Genomic DNA, 27,538 nt, shown 5'->3' on the forward strand with positions numbered 1-27,538 from the left:
AACGATTTTCCTCCCTGTTCCATAAATGCTAACAATCGTGCTTCCGTGGTAACTGATGGAGTCAGCACCGGCATCCACAATGCCATTTTAGTTAAAACGACTTTACCGGCAGCGACGCCAGCAGCACGCCATATTGCATTGTTATCATCGCCCCTTCGCGTCAGCGCGATTGTATGCTTAGCCCCATAGATAACCTTCCTGACATTTCTGCAGAATCCAAATATGTGATGGAGTGGAATCGCGCATGAAAACTGTCGGCGTGGTCTTTTCAACATTATTACTCGTGCTGCGAATCCCGTATTGTAATCATTGTTGGTGCTTTTTATAATATTGAAATTAGCGCCTGGTCTTGCTCTGCGGTCTGGGTTATTTGCTTCAGCCTGTGGGTCAACTGCGGTATCTCTTTCCGCCAGCACGTTGATGTACTGAAGATGATCAGCGTTATCGGTGGAGTCCTTTGCAAACATCATAGATGGGCCCGCCGATCTTGTATAATCATCCGAGTATCTCGCTAACCCAATTATCGTCGTTGCAACATCAACCTCGCGTTCTATCGATTCAATTTCTCGCCCGTCAATAAGATATCTGGCACTCTCAAATAACGCCATGATACCGTTGTTAAACTCGAACACGATCGTCATCTGCGTATGGTGCATTATCGGCAGCATTTGTCACGAGTTCTCCCTCGATTTCGATAAACGCTTCACACGGCAGAAAGTATTTACTGGTATCTTGGACTTGAAGTTCAATTCGCGATCGTAGGTCAGGTTGCGCTGCATAATAAGAATAATATTGATAATCACGGACAGAATCATCCCTGCGCACTGGGGCATCCATATCAAACGCGGGATCAGCGGTACGCGCAAACATTTTATTATTTATCATGTTGATGTTTTCAATTGCGATTTTTTCGTCGTAAATTCTTTGAATTCTGTTTAAGACCACTTCCCGCTATCGCGTTAATGATCGCGTTGGTTGACGCATCGGCGGATGACTGAGCCGCCAACGACTCTAATTTTTCTTCCACGGCGTTATTTATTACTTTACCGACATTTGCAGGCATCACTGTCGTTGATGGCATCACCGGTGGTTTCTGTTTTTTTCTCCTCACCAACGACATTAGTTTGTCCCGCGCGGCTGAAAGCGCCTTTCCGGCAACATCTCCAATAGCGCTGATTCCCTTATCACGAATAACATCAATAGCCTTCATTCCTAATTGTTTGGCTAACGGCGCTACTTTTGGAGCCATTCTTGTGAATAACCCCGCAATGGTGCTACCAAGACCATCTCCATAGTACGCGCGGTAAACAGGCAATCGCGAGTTTACCACGTAGACGAGTACTGGTTTATCATGGTTGTAATGTATAATCATCCTTATTAAAAACACCAGTTTTCCAATTAATCATCCACGAGCTCGTCTATGAGCGTTCGATATGCATTAATGTCCATAATACCGCCCGCAAATAAACGCTTGCAAATATCAGCGGCCTCATTGATTATTTCCGTAGAGTTATTTCCGGCTCGTTTTCCTCCGATTAGTATTTCTAGCCGTGATATATCACTGAGAACACTACCAGGACAGGTAACACTAGCGTTTTCAACTAGACCACTACCACTTGGATACCCCTCTCCGCTTGTTTTTTTAGAACCAGCTTTTTTTGACGTTTTTCTCGGACTTCTCCTTTTCGCTGTTCTTGCTGTTGTAGTATTTCTTGTTGTTGTCGTATATCATAATCATCAATTCCTTTTTTAAATTCTTTATATCCCAATTCTTTTGTATCCAAGCGATCAATCCCTTTATTCGTTTTATACAACCAATTAACCCAGTCATCTCGTTTTATATTACTGTTTTTATACTCGTCTTTTAAAAAGTCTTTTTTTGAATGATAGCTTTGAGCGGCAAAATTACCAAAAACCCTATAATCGTCGGATTTCAGTAATTGAGGTCGTTTTATTTGTGTTATAGCCATTTCAGTGAGTTTATCTACAAAGGAAATCCCTCTTTGAGAGGAAATTTTTTGAGATTCACCAACATCACCCTGTTCAGAATCATCAATATCAGCTAATCGTTCATACTCTCGTTGGGTTTTTATATCACTGGAAAGTTGTTTTATCCGTTGCTGTGTTTGTTCTGTCTCTGCTGCTATCTTTTCAAGTACAGGAAGAAGAGGCGCCTCTTTCCGTTCGCCCTCCTTAGGAATATCTCCATATATTGCTCGTTCTGTTGCCGCTGTAACATCCTTAGTCGCTTTAGTTACCGGGGCAAATAACTGTTCACTTCCAACAGCAAAATCAGTTTGCATTTGTTGCCGCGTTTGAAGTTTCTCTCTCACTTTGTCTCGTAACGGTATAAACTTTCTAAGCGCTGCTAGCCGCTCTCTGGCTAGCCGAGTGGTAAGTGATTCACCTACCATTATTGTAAATTGATCCGCAATTTCAAATAAAATTTTCCGCCGGGTCTTTCCATGGTGGCAGAAATATATCGTGTCATTGTGTACATCACATATATATAATGTTACATTGGTATACCGACTTCTTCACGCGACGTGGGCACAGGTAACTTCAAGCAGAGGCTCCCCACAGGGGTTTCGTCTATGATCCTCCTAATGTTTTTAATCTTACTAGAGATCTCGCGGCGTTTTTCATAAAGCTGCCCGAGTTTTTTTCGTATTGTTTCAACGGCAGTGAATAACCCAATGAATACGCTTACGTCATTGCCATACAGGTTCTCATTAATTGTATGTTGTAATCGTTTTATAAAAGAATACTCGCGGGCTAGCGTAAAACGCCCCCGCTTCGATTGCTCGTTTATAACCTCATAATCGGATAATATTTCCTCGCTGTTGAGCCTATCAGATAATACAATTCCTTGATTTTTTAATTTTGAAATCTCAGTTAATATATTATTGATGTCTTGGGGATCCATATTCTTATAAACATCTTATTTCTAATATCAAAAATTTTAATAAAATTTAAGTTTAAAGTTTAATAAAATTATTGGGGGTCAAAAATGACCCCGTTTTTGTATGGACAGCACAATGCCGTAAATCCCCACTCGAGTGTTGTGGCAGATTGCAGGCATACATGGACAGTACAATGCCGTAAATCCCCACTCGAGTGTTGTGGCAGATTGCAGGCATACATGGACAGTACAATGCCGTAAATTTCCACTCGAGTGTTGTGGCAGATTGCAGGCATACATGGACGGGGGCGTGGTTTGCACTCAACCGAACCAAAACGCAACCCATAAAAATCAATCATGGTTGCGTAGTTGGAAAAAACCAACCGCGCACACTATGAATGATAGTGTGGGCTGCGTTTTGGTTCGTTTTGAACTTCAACGAAGGGGGCTTTATCCCCTCCCCCCCCCAATTATATAGAAAAAAAAAACATCTGACCGTTTCCCGCCAGGCAATTGCCCGCTGCGAGGCGCGAACCCGTAAATTGTTGACTCGAGTTTCATAGTCAAACATGTTTGCATCGGACTACGGACGCACCTAACAAATAACGAGTTTTTAAAAAATATAAGCACGTAGTGCGTTCCAGGTGAACGCGCATAGGTAACTCATTTACATTGAAACAGACGACTATTTGCAAATCACGTGACAGCATAACTCTATCATGGTGACTTCGTCATACCCTCACGAGTTATCCCCCTTCAGATATGAAAATCGAATTCTATGTCCGTTTTTACTTGAGAAAGCTGTTTGATATACTCGTTCTGCAACAAATCGTACTGAGGCGCTACAAATGTCAAAATATTTTCCTGCCTCATTCATTGACTGAAATATTTTTTCCTCGTGCGTTGACGTATCAAATGATTTGACGCCCCTTGCTGCTTTTGAGTACTTACCAGTCTGGCCTTTTTTAATATTTTCACTCTGAGAGATAGCTTGCAGATTACACAGTCTGTTATTTTGATAATTAGAATCAATGTGATCAATAACGAGACTATCTGTGATCAATCCGTGGAAACATTCATAGATGATTCTGTGACAGAGATATTTTTTCCCTCCAGCAGTAAACATTAAATACACGTGATTGTTTTTCCATCCAACCGGCTTCTTCAGTTTGCGGTTTCTAACAATGCCGTCGCGAGATGCCTCGTAATTGACGAGCAGGGGATGCGGCTGAAATTCTTGGTCCATTTATATAATAATACTACTTGTCTAATTTATTATTTGGTTTAATTATAAATCTTTCAACATAGTCTTGGGGGGTTTTGATGACGGAGTCAGCGGTGGGGTCAATGACGGCGTTTTTAATTCGTTTGTCATAATAGCGTTTTAGTTCCCTGTATCGCTTTTCGCCACAATTAATACACAACTGCGATTTTCCTCTTACACCAACGTGGCAAACCAAGCACGGGAGGGGGCCAAGAGAACCATTACGAACGCTTTGTAAATGATACCCGCAGAATTCACCTCTACATGATTTATTGCACGGGGTTGTCGACCCAATCATCAACCATTTGCATTTATTCATTATACTATATTCTTTTATTTAAATACTTGTTTTAATTATATGGATGAGTTCGAGAGATTAGCAGCAATTAAGCCCTGGAAAAATATTAAATTCAATCTTGACAGAGTCCTCAAGGACGTACCAAAAGCGTTAATAAACGATAAAACCCTGTTGAATAAAATACGCGATTGTATCGATGAATTCAAGCGTGATGGTGCATCTCATAGTTGGTCAACATTTCGAATTCATGGCGTTGTTGATGCTACCATGAACGACAACCGCGCAGCAACGATAATATCACAACTTGACGGTAAAAAGTATTTCTCAGAGTAAAATTCATTGTCCGGGTGGAATCAGGTGATTGGATCATACGTGATAAATTTGAACCAGTTCTCAGCGACAAGAAAACAGTCATTGTCAGCCGCGACTCCAAGCCGGGGTTGTTAACCGGAATTGACAAACCATACTATGAACGAGCGTATCCTGAAGCAGCAGTTGTTTATGGAATATACCCGTTAAATAAGAAACCTGATATCGGAAAACTGAAACCAATGAAACAGTCAACGGGGATAAATTGTGTAGCAGAACGAATAATAGAGCATTTTACAAATGCATGTCGAGGAAACAAATTGACTGATTTACGACGTAGCAAAATTAACCAGTGGGAACTAACCGTAAAAGAGCGTGGAGCAACCATCAGCGACATAGCGAGATTAGAAACATCGCTGAGATTTCCAATAACCGTTACAACGATAACCGGTGAAGTATTATACGAATCGAAGTATAAATCAAATGGGGCCCCAATCAAAATTATTGATCATAACGAACACGCATGGACGCAAGCGATCACAATATTTCCACGGGATAGAACAGTAAAGTACATACCCGAAGAATTTATACAGGATAGTTTTCTCGCGGAGAGGAAACTATTTGATGCTATTGCCTACTTGTGTAAAGACGACCCTGTGTCAGTGTGGTTACTTCGCAGCGCTGAAAACGATGCGGATACCTTTGATCAGTTTGTAAGACCAAACGGTGAATTATATCGCACTGAAGCGTTTCACAACAGGATGAAAAAAACCGCCATAGAATTTGAGGAGCATGATGAACAACTGCTAACAAATTGTTTTACGATTCCATCGGTTGTAGCTCATGTTGCAGCAAGGAAAAATGCGTGGAGACCAACGCGCAAGGAATTTCTACCAGATGTACAATCCAGTTGTTTGGAGTATTATCACGGTGGATTATGGAACACTGAATACAACCGCGACGCTATGATCTCGGTTGATATGGTTGCCTGTTATCCAGCGAGTTTTCTCGGGTATGGATCCGCCGCTGAGTATTTCAAACGATTTGGACACCCCAGACATGAAATGACTCGTGTTGCTATTAATGGACCACTGCCTGATTTTGATTTAACCGGATTCGCTCGCATAGTATCATTTGAATTCGCAGCAGGACTTCATCGCTGTTGCTATATTTGGATCGGTAGACACATGACTGAAAAGAAGTGGCTGCCAATAGCGCTGCTACGGTATATGATTGATTGTAAAATGCTAGTTTCGTTGATTGTCAATGACGCGATTATATCATACCGGGCGCAGACTGAAGTCTGGTTACCAGAACCGGAGCGTCTAGATAGCATAATTGACGAGTCCAGAAAACACATTGATGCCGACGAGGAATATATCATCGAATGGTCCAGGAGGGTATTTAACCAACGAAACAGAGAGGCAAAAGATCTCGGTAGAAGAATAATTGGTAAGTTCACACAAGGTGGAAAAAACTGCGACTACAAACGATATTGCTCACGGCTGATTATAGATGATGCAGAATATGATTTCGTAATCAAGGACGCAGTGGCAAAAAATAGATACGTGAACTGTAAAACAGCTTTCTTGTCCAATGGAACAAGGTTGGGTACAGTTGTTACCTACAGCGATGGAGACAGCCCGGCATATCCACATTTGAGGGCGTCTATGCTGGGTTACGCCGCTATCAATTTATTCTCGATGATAAATAGATTTCCTGACACCGCGGTTAGAGTAGCCGTTGATTCATTTTATATAGACGTAAAGTATAAGGAAAACGTAGCCGAGTTTACTAGTCCGGACGAGAGTTGGGGTACATGGAGAATTAAAAATGAAATACGACGCGATTATTCCCCGTCAGCAGATGTTACCGTTGAAAACAACTACTTACGCGGTGATAAATTGTCAGAATGGTCTAATGCACCACCGTGTTCTGATCCAATTTGTAGACACAAAACAGTTTATTTAAGCGGCTGTGGCGGGTCGGGAAAGACGACTCGGGCAATTGAATTATTTCGAACGCGGGCAAGTATAATCGTGCTTACACCGACCCATAGACTAGCGCGAGAGATAAAACAACGAAATGTTCACGCCGTTACTTATCACAGCGTTTTTCGATACAGCGGCGGTGAGTGGACTCCTGATCGAATGGGTGAAAAATTTATTCCTGAGGTTATCATCTGGGATGAGATATGTACTGTTTCGTTAGATGTTTTACAAATGTTTCTTGAGTGGTTGCTGCGCGCGAATACAGCGGTGATCATGTGTGGCGACCATGGCCACCCACCACCATTTGTCGGCGAGGGTCCACATGATTGGTTAAGGGGTTTTGTGGACTATTATGAAGAAACCGATACTGATTACCGAGCACTTGATGAACAACTGCGCGAGGTTAAAAAATTAATCAGATTACAGCCGGATAGAATTCAGTGTGAAATAATCCGCGAGGTGATTCCGGAAACGCCGTTAAATGAATTCTGGGAAACATGGAGACCAAACGATTTGATTGTAGCGAGTAGAAAGATAGTCAGAGACACACTTCAGCGGAGGTTGTTTACGTTGCATAAGGAAAAGTTTCCAACGCGCCCAGTGCCGTTATGTTATAGACCCGCGGATACACGACGGCAGAACATTGAAGTTGAAATCCCGGGCCCGACAGCGTCAGGGACAAAAAAACAAATTCTCGTGCTGAATGATATCGTGCTCGTTGATATCAGCGTCGTCGAGGACGCGCTACGTGCTGATAAATCCCCGTGGACGCTAGGATACGCAACGACAATACATTCCTCACAGGGACTAACCATCACGGATACAATTGTTTGGATGGTTGATAATCGCATCGAATGGTCAAATCTAGTCTATCTTGCAGTGTCCCGAGTACGGAGGATAAATCAGCTTCGAAGAATTGTTATTGACGGAGTCAGTGACGAAGCCAGTGACGGAGTCATCGATGCAAGCGTCATTGATAGAAAACTCTCGGGTTACCGCCAACAGGATAAAAAAAACAGCGGCGTTTTGATATTGATGCCGAATTAATAATTGCGTTACGACAACAACAGAATAATCACTGCGCGAGTTGTAATTGTATAATGCGTTGGCGTTATTCGGATAAAGACGCTCGCCAATATACCGTGGACAGGATCGATAACAGTCTCGGTCATGTTAAAAACAATGTAAGGTTGACCTGTCTTGAGTGCAATAGACGCAACGGCGCTAGTTAAGACCACGCGGGGGTAATTGAGTATCGTCAGGTATCACTTGTAGTTGCTCGCGTGTAAATCCGCGCTGTGGGGCAGTTGAATCCAGTCTATAGATCGGTGGTCTACCAGTTGATCGTGTTATCGTTGATATGTTATGTGTGGTAACACTCCAGATAGGATCAGTAGCCCTTTTTTACCGCCTTCAAGCTCTCCTGGTTCATATAGATATCTAACAGTGACATCGCCGAGAATCGGCTTGGAAACGCTATTTATTTTTGATCTTTTGGGTATATATTCGTATTTAATCGCGTCGCTGGGCTTCATGTTGATTGCTCGGGTAATCTCGTTATTTAACGCGGCAATTACGCCTGGCAACCTTTTGACCCATTCACGAGATCGTTTTTCTTGGATGAATTCCTTCGCGTATTGATATCCAAATAACCGTTCAGCAAGAGTCCGATTGAATCGTTCAACAATTGCCTGATCACGATGTAGCGCAGTATGACCTCGTCGTACCGCGACGCTATGATGTTTCAGCGTTGATAAAACAGCGCCGCGAAATTCACTACCAGGATCAACTTGTAATAGATTTGGCCAGCGCAGAGGACCTCTTCGATAAATTCTTTCAAACGCAGCGGCTACTTCAGTTGCTGACTTTGTTTTTAACGGCTCCGCTTGTTTGTATCGACTCGCAACATCAACTACGGTTAGCGCGTATTTGTAACCGTTGTCATGCGGCAGAAATAGTATATCAGCCTGATGAACTTCATTAGGTACGCTGACATCAAAGCGCGAGAAGTTGATTTGTTTAGGCGGTGGTAGATAGATTTGCCATATAGCCTGTTTGGATAACCAATTAGCCGCAGTGGCCCTCGTTACTTTTGCAGCGCTTGCAAGCTTACCAATTGCGGCCTTCCCCTTCCAGTATCCTCTTGGAGAATAATAGATGGATTCCATGTTGTTATTATAAACGCTAGCGTTTTCAATTACCAACGCGAGAAGCTCCGCTTCCAATCATTAATTTACCTTTCATAGCCGATTTTACCAACCATGAGGCCAATTTTTCCTTGAAGGATTTATCAGGAATAGCATTTAATGCGTGAATTAATTTTACATCCGCGATATGACGCTGTTGCAAATCGCTACTTTTGTAGTAAGCAACATCATGAGCATGACACGCCTTATCGATAGCGTTTATTGGATACTCACCGGGTTTGGGCTGATTTTGATCATCGAGTCTGATATCTAATCGCGTTCCGGGGCCACAGTAGCTATATCCTGGGAGGTGATTTTCTCCTGGATACTTTGCCCACGGGGTTCCGGGGAGTTTTGATAACCTGGCTGCAATATCACCTCCTCGCTTTTTTTTAAAACATCTCCGGGTCTAATAGAAATAAATCTAAATTTCTTTGTACCGCATTGTACACACTTACCAGTAAGCGCCGATCTGTTATTTCTTGTTGTAGCGGTTGTCATATCATTTGTGCCAGTACGCACTCTACACTTTACACAATATAGATCCATAATTTATGTATAGAGATATGAATATAATTGATTTTTCGGCAACTAAAACAAGAGAACCAGTTAAGCATGTTGCAGCGTTACCAAACTCGATCCGGATGATTATCATCGGACCATCTGGATCCGGCAAGACGCAATTGTTACTCAATTTAATAATGAGATGGATGAAGTGGGATAAGTTGTATTTCGTTGCTCCTAGCGTGGATGATCAACGATGCTACGAGGTGTTGAAAGATTTTAACGAGAATGCATCAGCGATCGCTAAAAAAATGTTATTGAGTTTATTACAGATATCAATGATGCACCAGGTATCGATGATATTGATGGCGACGTTAACAATCTAGTCGTGTACGATGATGTTATGTTAGACAATCAAAAAAACCCAGCTAGGATATTTTCCAGAGGCAGGCATAAAAACACTGACGTGATATATGTCACTCAACGATACACTCAGATTCCAAAAGTAATCAGAGATAACTGTAATATTCTTGCTGTGTTCAACGGCGTTGATACACACACGCTACGAAATATTTGGCAGACATGGTGCGGCGGTGACATGGACTTTAATGTTTTTCGAAACTTTTTTAGTCATGCTCAGTCGACCCACATGGATTTGTAACGATAAATTTACATGACCCTCGGACACGATATCGTATCGGACTTGACCAAATATTCGGTTAGTTGTAAATAATTTTCATTGTAAATAACTCCTTAGCAGCAGAGGGGGCGATGACATCGACGCGGTTGTCGATGTGCTTACCGGACGCTGACGACGCTGGGGATCGGCGCGCAGAAGGTGTTAATTAAACCAAATGACGATTGGACGATCCCCCGACGACGACGTCGTTTTTTTTTTTACCAGGCGCTGACGACACTAGATCGTTGAGTTGCAGAAAGTATTAATTAAGCCAAATGACGATTGGACAAAATGTCGGATTCGCCCCCTCTGCTGCTACACCAACCTACTTTATCACTTACTAACACAAACACACAAACACACAAACACATACCCTCACATTTTTTAATAATGAGTTTGTGTTTATTTTCAGACTACTCTACCTACTCACATTGGCAAATCGATCGTTATTTCTTTTCTAGAGTATTGGGTAGCCCTGAAAAGGGCTGTTTTTTTGTTTTGCTATGGCATTCTTTTTTAGTTTCTAAGAATGCGATGTCCTCAGAGGATAGACTTTCTGGCGATAGGTCTGCTTCTTCGGAAAGAGAAGAAGAACTCTTTGGTGTCGATACGACAATCGACAAAGCCTCTGTCAGCTTCAGGTTGTTGCTGCTGCTGTTGCTGTTGTTGCTGTTGTTGCTGCTGTTGCTGCTGTCTCTGAAGTCTGTACTTCTCTGTCCATTCTTCTTTTTCCCTGTTCATTTCTTCTCTGAAGAGCTCTTCTATCAGGTCTTCAGTGATTTTTAACATTCTCACATTCTCTATTTCTTCTGGCTTCGGTATCAGACTGTGTCTGACCCTATGCAGATTCACGTAGGCTTCGTTGAGCTCAGCTAGTTTGGAGCACATCTTCGTAGGAGGATGAGTCGACAATGGATGGTTAGACTGGAAACAACCCCGGTTCTTAAAGTCAAAGCGCGGACGTGAAGGAAAACATCCCCCACACGGTTTTCGAGCCGTAACGTTTAGTGAGTGTCATGAGAGGGATAGTAAGAAATCAAAGAGCATCAATCCAACATTCTTCTAGCTAAACAAAAGACAAAGACATTTTTTCAAAACACAACATTTTTTATTCAAAAATCACTTAACACTAAACAACAACTCTAACATTTTTAACAATAATCCAGCACTATAACATCAAACAATTTTTTTTCAAATCACAAACATTTTTTCTCAATGGACAATCTACTTTAAACAGGGCTGACAACGTTGTGAATGAAATTGTGATTTCCACTGTTGGAAATCATTAGGCCATTGATGGACACTACGTTTCCTAGCTTGAGACAAAAGATAAGCATAATGGTCACAAAACCATCGATCTACTTTCACATCGTTTCTAGCAGAAGAACGAGGATCGAAATGAGTCACTAAATGTTCTAAGGAATAGCCCAGGCTGCGATGATGCAGAAAATACACACAGTACTGTCCACACACCAAGGAATCTGTGCCTTGTAATTTCACATTATTGAATCGGGTGGTTTGAGCATTTCTTCTCATAAAGTCGATGATATCGTCTTCCAAAGGGGGCAATCCATACGAATCGAAATATTCCACACATCCTTCCTGAGGAAAGTAGACGGCTACCCAGTGGGTTCCTGGGAGATGACTGTCGTCCGTGTTGATCACGTAAGCTTGATGGTCTTTAGGTTTGCGATGAGGGAGTTCATCTTTAGCACAGACGACAGGATTCCAAGAAGACGTATACGAACTGTGGTTCAAAAGGTAATAAAGTTCCCAGGTATCCATTTGTGTTTGTTTTCTTCTTCACAGGTAATAATAAGTCGTCAATTCGATCCTGACTTTTTGCTTGAAAATGTCTGACGAATAAACGGTTATTCGTTCTGTTTCCTCACTCTGATTCAGGAGAGCTTCGATACGATGGATCTCTTGAGTGGTTAATGGTGGACAAGAATGTTCACGCAAGTCTTTATACCACTGGTGCAACACGTCTTTGTTCGAGATGAGGCTCCAAGCTTCGTCCAGATACTCGTCCAATTTTTCTTCTTGACTCAACATCAGGCATTTATCGTGTTGAATTTGACTGGGATGATCGTTTTGACATCCATAACAATTTTTCTTGATCAATTCCGTCATTTTGTCGACCAAGTGTTTGGCAAAACAGCAGACTAAATGGGCTTCTTGTTCTGGCCATCTCGACTTCATTATGATATCTTCTTCGTCTTTGTCTTGAGATTCTTCTTTTTCCACGGTCTCCTCACATTCCATCTCCAAAGTTTCTCCACTAGGTAAAGAGGGATAACAGTCTTCCATGGCTTTCTAATAATCTAGAATGACTTCTCTCAAACTGTTGATTTCTATGGTATTATCGAATTCAGCATACAGGATGACGTTCACTGTCTGTTTCAGTTCTTCTGCAAACTGAAGTTCCACACGAATCTGGCCAGATTTTATAGGGTGGAAATGTCCCTCGTCGCTGCCTTGGTCTGGAGTGAAATCGAAAGCCCACAAAGCATAGCCTCCTGCGTAATCCTCGTACTCAATGCCGTGACTGGTGTTGGTTCCTAACTGACCGGTGGCTTCGTACAGGGACAAGTACGATCTCAAGTAATTTTTGTTGGCAAAGTCAGGTTCGAAAGGTCGGGTACACAAGGTCTTGCCATCACGACTGACTTCGATTTTCTTCACGTTGAAGTGTTGAAAGTTGAAAGGATTTTCTTTGAAGGCTCCGTTGAAGGCTGAATTCAGGACCATACCAAGGATTAAACGCTTGGGTAGCTGTCCTTGAAACAGATGATCTTCGATCATGGAATGATGGCTAGCGGGAATGGTGAACGTTTTCACTTCCACACGTCGTATGGGATACTTGGCGGTTGTTCTGCTCAACGTTTGACTGATGTCGTTACCCACTTTGGGTAACACTTCCACGCGTCGTACGTAGAGTTTGGCCTCCTGGATTATGCTTTTAGGAGCCTTAGCAGGATCAGCAGCTATCAAATGGAAAGCGGCACTGTTGCGATTCAGTCTCAAGCGGACATTCACCCCGTTCAGCAAATATTTCTCTTGCAACCACATGTCCAAATGCAAACGATCCATCAGTTCTAAACTCCTCTTATCTAAGATTTTGCTTTCTCTTGCCTCAAAGCCGGAATTGGTTGTATCTGTTTTTTCGAACTTGTTCGCTTCGTCAGCTACCCACATCACACAGGCATTGAGATGACTATCCTTGGCATCTATTCCGTACGTCAAGAGATTTTCCAAGTAGGCACGGTAAGGGTATGTATCCATGCTGCTGCTGACTAGTTTGTCATTCAAGTACAAATCCACTGAGCTGAACAAGGAATGCATGAAATTGTTGACGGGAGCTATTTCGTCATCGTCTTTTACTCCATTACCATCCTTATCTAGAACTTGGACTTTCAAGTACAAGTAACTGCTATTCAGATCGATGTAATCTTCGGGCTGTCCTTTGATTTCAAACTCGATGGGAGCGGAATCGGTCAATGTGGAGATGGGGTGAAATTCCACCCATTGGGATTCTTGCATGGTCATCATGGTAGGGGGCATGGCAAACAGATCCAGTTCCGTCTTGGAACAGGCGCAAGACTCTCGGTGCATCATTTTGTTCTGTGTTTCAATAATCGAAAACGTCTAAGTCTCGAACGGTTCTTCTTTTCTTGGCCTTTCTCGCTTGAAGTCTGGTGAAAGGGTGTTTTCTTCTTCGTCGTCTCTTTCTGCCTTGTCCTTGCTGAATACCTGATTCGGTAGCGTGCAGGGCATTTATAGGTGTCTCTCGTCGGCCCAAAATGTCTTTGCCCGTTTGCAGCAAGACATTTTTGCCTGCCCTCATGAAGGCTTCTTTAGGGTTTTGTTTGTCGATGATGACATTTTGGAGAAATTCTTTGCCTTGCGTCAGTGCCGCATCTTTCAAGGCGTGCAATCCGCGTGTCACCATCGGTTTCAACACAGGGGCCACCGAACGAAAGGCCGATTTTAACATGTCTCCTAAACCGTGTCCTCGTTGTCGAGCCACCCCTCGGTACACTGGATACATGACTTGCTTACGAGTCGTGAGAGAACCGTTTTCGAAAATGGAGTTTCACCGTGACTTTTCCTTTGGTGAATGGAATATTTTGTCCCAAATCTCCTTTTATAGTAATGTTGACCGTGTCCAAATACGACTTGCTGACAGGTAAATAGTGAGGATGGACAAATTCGCGGTGGACGTGATAAGTGTTTCCACCTTCCTCGTCAGCGTTTGTGGCAGAATCCACTTTGAAAGGAATGACACGCAGTAACGGCACGGAGGTGTGTCCCACCACGTTGTATTCCACCACATCGGAATACACAAAGATCAAATTCAGTCCTTGGTTCAGTTCTACCGGGTAACGAAAATACCTTGCAAAAGAGTCGTTGTCAGAAATGACTGGTAATTCGGGGCTTTTTTTTTGTTCTCCTATCTTCCTCATCTCCGTGTCACCGCCCAATATGTCAAACAATTCAGGACAAAATAAGAAAGACATGAATTTTTTGGACCCCTCAGAAAATTTCATCAGAAAGCGACGAGCTATTTTGTGGTATTCCAGGGTGACACTTTTTTGGACATTCCCCAAAGCTTTATGGAACACGCCATTAAACTTGGAGGCTATGGCGCTGACCAAATGATGACCACTGAAATAATAGCCTGGGAGAATGAACAAGTTGTAGGTCCACGTTTTAGTTTTGTCATCATAGGTTTTATTGGTATATGTGCCAATCTTATCCAACTCATCTTGCAATTGTTTGTCATGAACTTCCACCTTAAAATAATTTTGATTGTTAAGGACATTGAGGACTTGGGTCGGGTGAATCATTTCTACTAAAGCCACTTCCCAATGGGCTTCGTGATCTAAGGGGATGGCTTGAGGTAATTTGGCCGTGTAACAGCACAACGTGTTGTTGGGAAACACCTCCATGGAACTGTCACTGGGTAAGGTTAAGTAAAATTGGTTTTCGTGACTCATAATTCTAGAGTTCTGTGGCTGTCCGAGGGGATATTACTGGACGTCAGAGGCGTGTCTCCGCCCAAAATGGGGTTCTGATTGTGGTTGGACTGGTGACTGGCACTGACACTGGCACTGGACACAACGTTCCCGTTCGAGGAGAATTTCAGGGAGGGATTGGGAAGCAGGTAACCGATGCAACTGCTCAATAAAATGGTCCACAATTGTTTGTCTCCTTGTTGCAAACTCAGATTGGCAATGGCTGCCCCGATGACACAATACACCACGAAGATTTGGCAGAAAAAGACGATTTGCGTTTTAGGCACACGTTCTCCACACCACACCCACAAGGGTTGTTTTTGTAAATCTTGCACAGAAGAACTAGGGGAAGAAGGACTGGTTGACGTAGCTGCATCTGCTGCTGTGTGAAAGGGCATGATGGTCACTTCTTCTTTTTATAGTCTATGACTTGCGAAGCGTCGATCCAAGAATCGAAACTGGGTGGATATCCTTTCCAACGTACTTTGACTTCTTTGACACGTCGTTTGCCCACTTTACGGGTTCTGCGTTCGAGAATGCTTTCGATGTCGTACACGTCGTCTTCTTTTTTGGTGACACGTTGTAACTCGGGCAAATAAAACGTTCCTTTGAGTACTTCTCCGTTCATGTCTTCCAATTTATAGACGGCAGGATGACGGCCATGTACTCGTCCAGTGACGCGAAACAGTTCGGTCGTCCAGTTAGGTAAGTAACCTTTGTCAAAAGTGCGTTTGGTTTTGCCAATGCGCACCCAATCTCCTACGGTCAACTCTCCACTTTTCTTGGGGACAGCAATCGTCGGGGACGTACCAAACAGGCGCTCAAACACCAGCACTTCGTTGTCGGGAGTCACGTCTTGCGGGGCACGTCCGATGCTTCGATGGTAAGATTGGTTGTACGCTTGCACCTGGTGCGGTAAGATGTCGATGTACTTCAGAGTGTGGTGATGCGTAAAATATTTCCACATGCGTTCTTTCAAAGTGCGTTGAAAACGTTCCACGATGCTGGCTTTGGTTTCGGGATTCTCGGTGGTAAAAAAATGAATGTCACGTTTCTTTAATTCTTTTTGGAAAGCTTGGTTCAGAAATTCGGTGCCTTTGTCCGTTTGCCATCGAAGAGGGTGACGACCGCTTTGTTTCAACACCCGTTGCAGGGCTCGCACTAACTCGCTGCTCGATTTGGAAATCAAAGGCACGACCCAGGCAAATTTGGAAAAGACGTCGATGACACAAAACAAATATTTGTAGCCACGATTGTAGCTGGCCAAATGAGAGACATCGGCTAAATCGGCTTGCCATTGATGATCGATGCCTTCCACTCGAGTGCGACTTCTGGCAAACTTGCGTCGAATGGGTTTGTGCAAAGTGTAGGTAGCTTGTTCTTGTAACCATCGTTGCACTTGAGGTAAACGGAGACTTTTCAGTCGCGTTTTGGCAGCACGATACAATTTTTGAACTCCTTCGTAACCTGCAGGATGCGATGGATCGTAGTAAATGCTGGCTAAGACTTTTTCCATTTTTGTGTTGGTGTGTTAATAAGTCACCCACTCTTCGGTGATGCTACTTTGGGTGGGTCGAAAGGGTGGTTTGGAAACAGATTTACGTGTCCGATGGGCTACGGGAGTAGAAGTCGAAGGTAGTGGTGGAGGTGGAGGTGGCAATGGAATGGCTTTGGTTTTCTTTTCTTTTTTCGCTTCTGGTTTCCCTTCTTTCTTTTTCACTTCTGTCGAAGGAGGCGTGGACATCATCTTTTTAACCCAAGCTTTCATTTCTTCTCGTTGGGGTGTGGGGGACGGGGTCAATAAGGATGCTGCAATCTTACTCGAAATGGGAGCTGCTGACGGTGTTTGAAACACTTCCCTCGTCTCTTCTTCCTCAGGTCTTTGTGGGGTAGCATCTCTGGTGACGGTTGGGGATGACAGTAGTGGTGGTGGTGGTGGTGGTGGTAATGATGATGATGGTGCTGGACTTTTCATCAAGGTCTTAAAATCTTTCAGAGTGGGTAAAGCTGTTTCGTCTAAAGCTTTCTGGTGAAAGAGTTGCAGTCGTTGCAAGAGTTGACCGTACTTTTGCGATTTTTCTGTTTCGGACAAATCTTGGCGATCCATCAAGGACTGCAATTCGTGTTGTAACTGGGACATCTCGCTCAAATTGGGATTGGGAGGTAAATGCGGGGTGCGTTGTTCTTGCCACCGATGGTATTCCATAAATTGTTTGTAAAGCACTAAAGCTAGTTTTCGTCCTTCCATGGGGTTGTCAGGGGTGAATTCTGAGATCTTGGGACTTCCGAAGGCCTTTTTATCTTGCTCCCACCAGTCCTCCCAACATGGTTCCCAAGACTCCTTTCAGTATGGGGCCTAACAAGAGAGGTAAAATGCCTCCACGTTGGACCAACATCTTCTTTTTTTGACGAATGGGAATTTTCTTTTGAACCATTTTCCGAAGAACGTGACGATGTTTGCCTAAGCATTGTTTCTGGTGTTTGGACAAAGGGATCGTGCCTTTCAAAACGTTCAAACAACATTCGCACACGGTATCGATGACCTCTTTGGAGGCCGTTTGAATGAGTTTTTTTCGTAGGGGTGGAGAAGCTTTGGACAGGACAGATAACATGTCCCCATGTTTGGCTAAACGTGGTGGCAGTCCTTTCCTTTTCTTTCCTTGGGGTTTTCTGGAGGGTGACATCTTTGAGTCTTTAGGAGCACCTAAAAACACTGATACCCTACTCGGTCACAGGCCTTTTTTATACTGGAACGCGTCGCCATTGATTGTCTTTACGTTTTATCAGTTTGAGGACAGGCATGACACGACGTGCAGGGGTACGTAACGGACTAAATCGAGCCAGTTCTTGCTTGGACAAATCCAGTAAACTTTGTAACATGCCCGATCTTTCATGGACTTTGATTTTGGGAGAAGGTACTTTGTGAGCAGCAGCCACTGCCGCTAAATTGGAAGGTCCTGCCACTGGGGAAGTTCTTTTGGGGGTCATCAACGGAGAAGTTCTTGGTGTGATCAACGTCTCCAAGTACTCTTCAGTTCCTGGTGACATCAACGGAGAAGTGGACAAACGTGAGCCTGCCGGAGACGCTGTGGCAGGTCGTGGTTTGCGAGTGTAAGGTTGCGTCCTGGCCGAAGTGCCTCTCTTGCGACTAGTTTTCTTCTGTGGACTTTTCTTTTTCTGAGGACTTTTTCTCTGTTTCTTTTTCTGGGGGCTTCTTTTCTTTTTCCGGGGTGGTGGTGTCTGGTAAGAGGAGGGTCCTGCCACTGGAGAAGTTATTCTACTTGGGGACCTGGTCTTTTTCTTTTTCTTCTTGGGGCTTCGTTGAACTTTTGTCTTGGGGATAACTTTGGGGGCATTAGGATCCCATCTTAAGAGTGAGCGAATGATGACCCCTCCTAGAGTACCGCTCCCTCCAGGTTTCAAAATGATTTGTTTTTTGGTTTGAGTGTCGATGCGGGGATCGGCCAGTTGGACGAAAGCGACTTTGTTTCGATCGAAAAAGCGTTGGGTTTGATGAGGAATCTGAATGATTCCTTGGAGTATTTGACGTGCCGTCACCGTGAACCATCGTAAGACTTCTTTGAGACTAGCTTCTAAGACACGAGCTCGTGTTTGTGGATCTTTTTCTCGACTGATGCCATACAAGGCACGAATCAATTTGACGGGAAGATGCGACTGAAGGGACGTCATGTTCGCACTGTGTGAGACAGACGAAAAAGGGTCTGAGGTTTTTATAGATTTTTTTATGGGGAGTGAAATGAAGTCGTGGACGGAGACGTGTACAGGACAGGCCCTCCGTCTTGGCACCAGTGGTGAAACAAGTGGGTACGAAATCGCAAATCCTCGGGGGTCGTAGGTTTCAAATCGACGAGTAAATAGGCGTGTGGCGTTTGAGTGGCATCGTCGTACGCCTGAGTCAGCCAAGGCGTTCCTAACTGTTTGGCTAAGACTTGCACTTGCGATTTATCTCGAGGACTTTTAAACAAGACCACGTAATGCGCATTGAGACTGATGGTGCGATGGGCTTTACTTTGTTGAAACAAATTTTGGGTGATGTAAACGACACTGGCATTACGGTGATGCCCTTTGCGCGTGAACCACAATTTAATTTCTTCTTCGTCTTCTCCTAACATGTCGTCGAAAATGACCAAATGGGTTTGACGGGAGTCAGAGACGATGCCGTCGTCTTCTTTAGGAATGCCTTCCACAAACAAGATGGAATCGCCTTGACTTTCTCGCAAGAGGCTGTACGCCGATTGCCACTCTTTGTAACACCACACGATCCGTTGAGGGGGCCGATCGATCAAATGATGTTTATGTTCGATCAAACGTTTGACGAATTCGGTTTTGCCAGAACCGCTAGGTCCAGCAATGAGCATGTTAAAGGGATGGCGAAGATACAAAGCCTCCCAACTGGCACGATCTAAGTGTTCGTCGATGACTTTGACAGTAGAGGAAGAGGGAGCAGAGACAGCAGAGGTAGCCATGGTGTGAGAAATGTCACTTGTGACACGAAAACAAACAAGACAAGAGTTTATATACTTTTTCAGAACACGTTTATTGAATGTTTTTTTTATCAAACATGAATACGAAAGACAAAAAATACATAAAAGCCAAAGGCTTAAGTACAAGGATAAAAGGCACATGATAACTATGAACGTGGAATAAACACAAGTGTCTGTACAACAACCACATCTTTTGGGTAATGTTCTAACCAGTTCAACAGGGGGTAAGGTCACACAAGTGTCCTCCCGAAAGGGTCTTTCAGGCCTGTCCACGACAGTCCTGTCCTGGGTGACGGGTTCTTCTGGCACCGTCACTAACACGGGTTGAAAAGTAACTTTTTTCCTTGAACAACTCTCGTGCATACTGGGCCACTTCTTGGGTCCAAGCCTCAAAGCCCCATTCTTTCCAGGCACGGACATCTGTCCAATGGGGATGTAAGTCACAAGCTACACACACATCGTCATACACGTCTTGGGTAGCTAAAAGTTGACGAATCTTTTTTTCCTGTTGAGGTCGAGAAGTATCCAGATGAAAACGCAAGGCTTTGAGCAAAAGGAGTTTTTCGTGACCATTTAAGGCCATGGAGGTGGTAAGTACTGATCGTAAAGAGTCCACAAGGAATCGGCTGGTAAACGAAATCCCAGAAAACAAGTCACTAAGACACACACCACTTGTCGTCCCAAATTGAATCGATATAGTTCTTGTAATAATTGATGGTAATGATCCACGGTTTGAATATGGTCATTGAGTTCCTTCCACGGAATCTGTTGGATGACATGTGACATAAACCGTGGCATGGCAGCCTGTTTTTATATTCTCTTTTTTTCGGATGCAATAGACGTACTTTCTAGCCAGAGATCTTCGTTCTCCAGTAGGGAATCTAAATCTTGCATACTGTAACCGAAACGTCAGAGTTCGTTTAGGTGTTTCCTCTTCCTCTAAGTAGATTCCACGTAAAATATGTTGGTAATCCTTTAACTTGTCTTCCTCAATGCGTTGCATTAGGTGAATCTCGAAGTAACCATAATCATGAACATGTCGATCATTAGCGACCTCAAAGTTTTGAACAATGTCTGACCATTGAAAGAATTTCTGACGAATCAGTTCTCTTATACCATTCAGGTACCAGTGGTTAAAGATCTGGTGACGTATCGGATGCAATTGTTCTTTACGTTTGACTTGTATTTTGACCAGCTCTCGGTAAATGCATTCTCTCAATTCCACAGGCAAGGCACGAATGTTCTCTAGCAAAGTATCCATGAATAGGTCATACTAAATCCTCTTTGGTCTGACACAAGAAATGTACTGTTTGCACAAACATGGATTTACTTCAGTGTCGAATTTAAATCGTTGAGTCACTAATCTACACATTACAATTCGTTCAGAAGTTTCCTCTTTCACCAAGTTGACATTGTGTTCAAGATGTTGGTAATTCGTTAACTCTTCCTCTGGAATTCGATGCAGTACGTTTACAATGATGTAGGTAGAATCGTCCATACCAAACCAATCCTTTTTAAAACTAGAGGATCGTTCATCAATGTCTGTCCAATGGAACACTTTCAATTGAATCAATCCTTGTATAGCCTTCAGGTACCAGTGGTTCAAACACCGGTGACGTAACAGATGCAATTGTTCTTTACGTTTCACTTGTATTTTGACCAGCTCTCGATAAATGCGTTCTCTCAACTCCACAGGCAAAGCACGAATGTTCTCTTGTAAAGTATTCATGAATAGGTCAGTCCGTACAATTCACAAAAGTAATCCACATAGTGAGTAATTTCTGACCACTGCCATTCAGGGTAACGTCCAAGAATGTCACTGAACTCTTTTGATGTAAACGGTCTAAAGCGATACAATAGGAGGAATGCACCCTTGACCCAAAGAAATCTAACACACTGGTTGACTTTTTTCACTTTCCTCTTATGAATTTCTCGACACAAAAGTTCTACAGTGACCCATTGAGATTTCACTCTGGAAACCCCTGCCAAACTTCCTTGTAAATCTTCTCTTGCAGTTCTTTAGGTAATGATTCAATATCGTTTTTGAAATGAAGTTTAAATACTGGTCTCGGTGATGTCCAACATTTGACTCCTAACCAATCTGGTTTCTTCTTCGTCAACGACATGGTAAGTTACTTCAATGTCTCGGTCCCACTAAGGGTAAGTAATGACAATTCGGTGACCATCGAGCATGTTCTACGTAGGCTGAATTTTGCGGTTCCCAGTGGTGAAGTGACACACCGCAACTGAAGCACTTGACTTTATCTCCTTCGCCCAAGTAGAAAAATCCGGCTCTGGCTAATTCTTCGGGGGTCGGTCCTCCCAGATACTTTGGCCATTTTCCTTTGAACGATTGAAGACGATTTTCAAAGTCGCAGTATTCCGACAAACGCACAGGGAACGAATATTCGTCTTTCGCAGGTTCGTTTCGATGAGGGTTGGGTGACAGGAACAGGAGTTTGCTCAGGGCTGGATGACATCCGTAGGGAGGTAAACGTGAAGGTTGACATTCCCCTTTAAACCCGGTAAAATGTCTAAGAGGACGAGCGGCATCGCTTTCGCATCCCTCAGGTTTGACACGCACAGCATCACTTTCCATGACAGGGGCAGTGAGAACAAAGTTCCCATGATGCTTTACGGCATCGCTCAGGTCACAACGTACAGCATCGGTCCCATCGCAAGGCTCACAATCGCACTCGTCTGCAAACTCCGTTACGCAATTACAATGGTAACCACATGGACAATCGCAGTTTCCTTCCGGACATTTTCCGTCGCAATGCCTGGGTCTTATCCATCCAATATTAGTCACACTAGAGGAAGATACAACTTTTTTACAATCCCCAAACTGAAATGATGTCTTTTTCAAAGTATTCATCTTGTTCGCTCGGTCTTGGTAGTCACAATGAACTATCGATCTTGACCATAGCCCCCTTTTTATACTAGTCGCAATGCAGTCTCCAGCTTGTACATCTTTCCTTTTTTACGTTTTTTATGTCTTGTTTCGGAAGGTACCGTCTCTAAGGTACCGTCAACATTGTACCGTAGTGTGATGGGTGGAAAGGCCATAGAAAGGTAAGGGCAGTGCGGAGACCATCGAGTATGTTCCAGAATAGCTGAATCTTTATAGATACATAGATCCATTCGTAACTTCAGTCCGCAAGCAAAACACTGTACCTCGTATCCCAATCCTGACTCAGGTCCCAAGTAGACAAATCCTGTTCTAGCTAAAACATGCGAAGAAGGTAATCCTTCCCTATCCGTAGGCCATTTCTGAAACGTGTCCAATCGACGGGCACAATCACAATAGTCAGGTAAGAAGACTGGAAAATTGTAGGGTTTGAACTTGGAGTTCTCATCGGGTTTCTCACTCGATTCTTGCTGTGGCGAAGTCATCTTTCTGGTGGGGTAACTATCCTCTTACAACCAATGTTTTATACCAACGTGTCCATACGGTAAGGTGAAATGATTGGGAAGTCGCACTCGCTTCTGGTACACGATTTGATAAACTTTTTCCAAGGGTCGACTGACGATGTGGTGAGTGGGTAAACGTACAATCTTGTTCGGTTGATAGGTGGTCACTTTAAAGTTTCCATCCTCTTCCGATTGCAAGGCTTCTTTCAATACCCCAAAGTTGACCACACGACTGGTACGATGATTCAGAGTCAGTCCTTTCACTTTGCACGTCGTGTGCACTTCTCCTTGTTTGTCACGGTATTCGTAGCCGTAATTTTTGGGACCGCCACTGACGAAACTTAGAATCTTGTCGTCGGGATGCTCGTCTGTCCAGGCTCCTAAACGGTCTCCTTCGATGTCAGGGTGATGTTGAATCGGGTGATGGATGTAAATGCAACTGTCCGTGTCAAAGTACAGGACGCGTTCTTCTAACAGTTCTAAAGCTTCGTACAATTTTAAGCGAGCATGGGCTGTCACGTAAGCCGCAATGATGACATTTCCAAAGGGGTCGTCTTGTACAAAGTCCAGATCTTCTTCGTAATTGACTAAGATCAAATCCTCGCGAACGACGTCCACGTGTTTCATGAATTTGGTTTTGTCGTGAATCATCTGAAAGTAGCGGGAAGGTTCTGTCAAATATTCCGTCTTGGGTAAACACGGGCGTTGTGCCATTTTACCCCACAAGCAATTTAACATCACTTTGGCAAACGATCGCCTGCCTTCGTTTTTCTCGATGTGGTCTAAAGTGATGCCTTCTTGTTCGTAGTATTTCTCTTTGAATTGTATTTGGTCTTCGGGAGTGTGACACCAGGAAGGATAGCCACTGGCTTCTTGCTTCAGTTTCAAAAAGGCATCCACGTAGTCGGCGAAAATGCCTTTCTGAGTAGGGTCACCCTTGCGGTATTGTTGTGTCTTGGGAAAGTGGCAAATTTCGTACACTTCTAACAGCTGGTATCCCATGTCCAGAGCTTTGAACAATTCTACGCTGACCCAGGTTCCCGTCAAGGCCCGTTCTTCCTGACTGTGATGGCAAGGTTGGTCTTGGTTGCACGTTTCGGCACAAGTACGGCACAAGGGAAACATCAATTTGCCTTGACAATGGTGAGGTAAGACGGGATGGTATAGGTTCGTGGGAGGCAAAACTTTACACTTGATCAAGCCTTCGTATTGTCGAATGTTGACCAGGTCGATGTGTTCCGTCAGCAATTGCGGGTGCCCTACAGGAAAGCGACAATATTTGCACACGTAGGGATACAGCGAACACACGTCCAAGTATTTGATTTCTTCTCCTTTCTCTTCGTCGGCTTGGTACAGCAAACAGGTGGCATTGGTCCTTCCTCCGTACAAACTATCCCTCGGGTTCAGCGGGTCCATGAACTGGTAACTTTCCACGAGGCGTTTAAACTCGGGATCGGTTTTCATACGGTGATCGTACTCGTGTTCCCACATTTCCACCACTTGGTATCCTTGCTGTTCTAACTTTAGGCGTCGCTGACAAGTGTCCTGGTACAAGTCTTCCATGGTTCGTTGTAAAAACTGATTTTTAGTGCCACGGTCAGGGTAACAGACGGGACATCCGTGAAATAAGCAACCGTTAAACTCGTACACGATCTTGGGGTTTTCTAAGTCCCAGCCATCGACCGAATACGTTCCGATGGTCTTTTCGCCTCCTCCGTTTCGGGCATGCTGAATCCACTTGTCTTCCTTATCGCACAAGTAATGTAACCAACGTAGGGCTTTGACCGAGTATTGACGCTTGACATAGTGGGTCGTTTGAGGACTGATGACAGCCACGGTGTTTTCAGGCATGAATCGTTGTCGATACACTAAGGAACACGCTTTGGCAATGGTGCAAGCTTCTTTCAAAGGATCGACCCCTCCGTGTTCCATGAACAGTTCTCGAAATTTTCCACAGCAACGCCGTAAAATGTCCACGTCGGAACGACAATACTTTAACATTTCTTCCTGAAAGTCGAAAGGGTCCGAGGCGTGAGCCTGGTACCAAGCGTAGAAAGTTTCTCGTTGTTCGGTACGCATGTTGTCGGGGTCGTAATAGTGAGCCTCGGGCAAATGGGGTAGAACGGCGTGTTGATTGGCTTCCGTATTGAAAAAGTGTGGAAAGTACCCTTTAGCCATTTCTGTCATTCCAAACGTTTTAGGCATTCGACTCAAAGGCATGGCCAAATATCTCATAGAATCTTTAGACTGCACTTGTCCCACTTGCATGAAAATGATTTTGGCTCCGTTCAAAGTGACTTTAGGACGCTCGGTGCCTTGTTCCGCATAGTACCTCAAAAGAAACTGTCCATCGTATCCGGAGAAATTGTGAGCCATCACCGTGGCATGACGATGACAATCTCCGTAAAGTTCGATGTCCTCTTGGCTCCACGTCTTGTCGATGGGGTCTAAGACCCATTGGGCAAAATCGTCTAGCGTCTTTGGTCCTCGAAAGATTTTTTCACGCCCTCCAGGAATCTTGCTGCAGTGAGGGCAATGACTGAAGATAGGTTCTTGAATGCACTTCTCGCACGCTCGATGAGCCACGCAGAAGTTAGGAATGTGAATGCCAGTCTCTTGCATGCATTCGAAATCGAAAAAGATGAAATTGCCTTTCTTCTTGTGACCGTCCTCTTTCTCTGGTGGGGGTTGGTATTTTTGCACGTAACATTGGTGTTCCAAGTCCACGATGTGGTGACAAATGTGACATTTTTTCTTTCCTGAACATACGTGTGCCTTGGTATTATTGATACGTATGACTTGTTCACACGTAGGGCACAATCTCAGGAGTTGACAAGCACATTTCTTCTGTGAACCTTGCGTTTTCAGATGTTGTTGGTAACAGGTAGGGCTGACAAACGTGCGCAGACAAGTGGAACAAGGCACTGGTTCTTCGCTCAGACAGGGTGAAGAGGCCAAACATCCTGAGCATTTCGATCCACAATGCTTGTGTTGCTCTCGATTATTATAACCATGGTCACATTTCTCACAGTAATAACCGTATCCCAGGAATCCGGTGATACTGGTAATGGTATCGAAATGGTCATCGTGATGATAAACGTGAATGTATTTTCCGTCCTTAAAATCTTGCCCTCGAAACAACAGAGACCCGCGCACTTCTTGAGGGTACACTTTCAAGGTGTATCGTGGAGCTAGGGCATCTTGCAATTTTTGCATCTCAGGAATGCCACAGGGTGTGTCTTTGGACAGTCCGGCTTGTTGTAACAGGAGTTCTGCTTCATTTCGTTGTTTGGCTCGGTCCGATTGTCGAATGTTCTCCCAGTCTCTTTTCCATTCTACCGTGTCGTTCTTGTTGGCATAGGTTCGTCCCACAACGATGGCACGGGCTAAACACATCTGGTCATGAGGATTGTGAATTTGGACAAGGCTACTCTTAATGCTGCGAAGGTCGTTCACCAATAACATCTTTTTGCGTCCGGTCCCTTGAGGAGGAGAGACGTGGGTCATGTCCAATGTGGCTTTTCCATCGGTGATGTCAAACTGGTCATTAGATTGTTGCACGTGTTGAATCTTGTCCATGACTTTGGAAGCGGTCAATTCTGCAGGGGTGCTAAACTCGATCCAAACAGGGGATTTCAAACCGTCGTGTTGTATGGAAAGTCTCAAGCGATCGTCTTCTTTGGGTTGACATTGTCGCTTAAGTGCAGTGAGCAGAGAATCCCACACTCCGGTGATGAACCCTTCTGCTTTCTCTAACGGTACTTCGGACTTGAAATCTTTAAACTTCACCGTGTATTTGTAAGCCGTGGTTCTAAATTTTCTAGAGGAGCGCTTTTCCGTCTCTCGAATGGAATAGTATTTTTCAGGGTTGACTAAGGGTGGTAAACTTGGTTTAGAGGTTTCAAATTCTGGTTCACTCATGTCCTCTTCAAAATCACTGGCATGAATTTGTGCCAAGATTTCAGCCCTGGTTCGAGGCGATAGATCACGTTTCTGCCTCTTACTTTCTTCTTCTTCTTTCTTCTCGAATGAATGGGATCGTTTCATCTTGAAAGCAAAAAGTCAAATGACTCAAGTTCAAACACCATGAGCTACTTTATAGTCATAGCAGACCAGCGTATATAAAAGGGTGTGTGTCTTATCCTTTCACTATTCATTTCACTCTCAAGCCGAGCACAACGATGGAAGAGACTAACCAGATGGAACGTTTCGTCAGAGCTTTGCGAGGGGTCATTAGAAAATTCTCTTCAGACCAGCCTACGGACTACTCTCCTTCCTTTAGAGATAAAAGTCAAGATACTTGCTATATCTGCCAGAAGAAAGGGCATTGGTCTTCAGAGTGTCCAGACCGTCAAAAAAGAACAAAAACAGGGGCTAAAAAAGACAAAAGTCAAGATACCTGTTATTATTGTAAAGAAAAAGGACATTGGTCTCCAGATTGCCCAAAAAAGAAACAAGAGGAGTCAGAAGA

This window comes from Sinohyriopsis cumingii, chromosome 11, assembly GCF_028554795.1.
Source record: "Sinohyriopsis cumingii isolate HCF-2022 chromosome 11, ASM2855479v2, whole genome shotgun sequence".
NCBI lineage: Eukaryota > Metazoa > Mollusca > Bivalvia > Unionida > Unionidae > Sinohyriopsis > Sinohyriopsis cumingii.